General features: G+C 45.4%; 1 pseudogene across 1 annotated transcript; it reads left to right on the top strand.

Annotated features, from left to right (window-relative positions):
• The first annotated feature begins 530 nt into the window (after positions 1-530).
• On the top strand, positions 531-2353 carry LOC104590055 (UDP-glycosyltransferase 88F3 pseudogene; annotated as a pseudogene). The gene has a single exon (XR_016083056.1). The product of XR_016083056.1 is annotated as a UDP-glycosyltransferase 88F3 pseudogene (transcript).
• Positions 2354-2606: the final 253 nt, after the last annotated feature.

Here is a 2606-nt window from a genome sequence, read left to right as displayed (position 1 = left end):
TTTTCCTTATTCGTTTTATTATTCTTTTGGTCCCTTCAATAGTTATTTGTATTTGTTCTTGTCAATATTCTATGTGGGCCCCATTTATTGGACGTGGGAGAGGGATGCTTAATACATTTTTTTTCTCCCATCCGAGTCTTATCTGGCGCCTCAGGCTATTCGACTCACTATTAGACTAAAACAAGTTAATGTCATTTTCGGAGGTTCCATCACCTTTATTTTCTAATCTAATGGGTGGCGACTCTAATTCCAGTCCAAATGAATTATTTTCCAATCCTCACAATTGTTGGACCTTGTATGGCATTTTAATTGAATTAATTATTTATAAGGTCCAAAATTATGGTGAAGGAAATGATATTTGATGGTGAATACATTGGAGGGGTATTTTGGATAATGTATTTTTAATAATAAATTATGTCCATTATAAGGGCATTTTAGTTAATTAGTTTTGTATAGAGACATTTTGGTTGACTCATTTCTCCATCAAGTCCCATTGGCCCCTATGGTGGTGGTTGTTGCCCTTAATTAATATTAATAGAACACTTTCATTAATCAGAATAAATACATTGACAAATGGCCATTTTCTATCGGTGGTCGTAATTGTTAATAAAAATATATTAAAGAAAAAAGTACAATTACTCAATGGATATGGTAGATAAATCCAGATCTAAAGCATACTTCATCTTTAAAGTGTGCAACTTTCTCCCTCCCCACTCCAGACTCCAGACTCCAGTCTCCAGTCTCCTTCCCGGCTACCTCATAGGCAACAAAATGAAAGAAACTGTAGTTCTGTATCCAGCTCCTGGCATAGGCCACCTTGTGTCCATGGTGGAGCTGGCCAAGCTAATCCTCCATCACAACCCCCAAATCTCCCTCACAGTCCTCCTCACAACCGGACCTTTCGACACCCTCGCCACCACTTCCTACATCAACCAAATCTCTCAAGTCAATCCTTCTATCGCTTTCCACCATTTCCCCCCTCTCTCCACACCTCTTGACACATCTCCCACTCGGAGTCACGCAGCCATCACCTTTGAGTTCATCCGCCTTAATGACCCAAACGTCCGCCGGGCCCTGCAATCCATCTCCCAAACCTCCACCATCCGATCCTTCGTCATCGATCTCTTCTGCACTTCGGCTCTTCATATCAGCTCCAATCTCGATATCCCCACTTACTATTTCTTCACATCTGGAGCTTCCATCCTTGCATATTTCTTCTATCTCCCCACCATCCACAGTCAGACAACCCAAAGTTTCAAAGACTTCACCACTACTTACTTCCATTTTCCAGGCCTACCGCCCATCCTTGGCTCTCACATGGTGGAACCCGTATTGGTCCGCACAGACCCAGCCTATGATGACTTTGTATACTTCACCGCCCATCTCCCTAAATCGAAAGGGATCATAGTTAACACCTTTGAGTCTCTAGAGCCAATAGCCATCAAAGTTATCTCTGATGGGGTCTGTCTACCTGATGCTCCGGTCCCCCCTGTTTACTATGTTGGGCCGTTAATTTCTGATGCCAGCGATCGAAGAGGTGACAGTGGCGGTGTGGCGGATTGCTTGCCGTGGCTTGATGCTCAGCCCAGCCAAAGTGTAGTTTTCCTGTGTTTCGGCAGTCGTGGTGCCTTCTCTGTGGCGCAGTTGAAGGAGATAGCTCATGGGTTGGAGAAGAGTGGGCAAAGATTCTTGTGGGTGGTGAAGCCTCCACCACCTCTCCAAGGGGAGAAGAGCTTGAGATTCGCAGTACAAAGCGATGATCTCGATTTGGAGGCTCTACTGCCTGAAGGGTTCTTGAATCGGACCAAAGACAGGGGCCTGGTAGTCAAGTCATGGGCTCCCCAGCAAGAGATCCTGAGTCGAGAATCGATTGGTGGGTTCGTAACTCACTGCGGCTGGAACTCGGTGCTGGAAGCCATATGTGCAGGGGTGCCTATGGTGGCTTGGCCGCTCTACGCGGAGCAGTTTATCAACAGGGCTGTACTGGTGGAACAGATGAAGTTGGTGATGCCTTTGGATCAAGCTGAGGATGGTTTTGTGAGTGCTGCCGAGGTCGAAAAACGAGTGAGGGCGTTGACGGAGTCGGAAGATGGGAGAGTGCTCAGAGAACGTGGTGAGGAGATGAAAAAAGCTGCAAAAGCTGCGTGGGCTGAGGGAGGCTCATCTTTCGTTGCGTTTAACAAATTCGCCGAGTCATGGAAGTAACAGAGAGCAGAGAGGACGACTCTCTCGTATCTGTAGCAGAAAAACCAATGTACCTCAATTTTTCGTGAATCGTGAATAATATGACAAATGCTATCAGGTGGAAATTTGTGATATGAGGAATAAACGGTAAAAAGATAAATTACAAATATCCCCGTACTATGGGGTGCACCTTCCAATAGAAGGCGTGCACGGAAGTGTTTTTTTTTTTTTTTTTTGGTTTCATGGAGCAATACGACAGGGGTAGCCCATCCCCTTTCCCTTAATCCCCCAACCCGTGGTGGCAGCGGAATTTGATCCCAGGTCTCTACTCCGACGAGTCAGAAAACCTACCAACCGAGCTACCATCAGAAGTGTTTTTCTTTCCCAGGAAACAAGTCCTTTTTGAAGGTTTATAGGCGAGA

This window comes from Nelumbo nucifera, chromosome 2 (assembly GCF_055504915.1).
Source record: "Nelumbo nucifera cultivar China Antique chromosome 2, China Antique-T2T, whole genome shotgun sequence".
NCBI classification, from domain to species: domain Eukaryota; kingdom Viridiplantae; phylum Streptophyta; class Magnoliopsida; order Proteales; family Nelumbonaceae; genus Nelumbo; species Nelumbo nucifera.
Note: the sequence above shows the minus strand (reverse complement) of the source record. Positions and strands in the feature narration are given on the sequence as shown.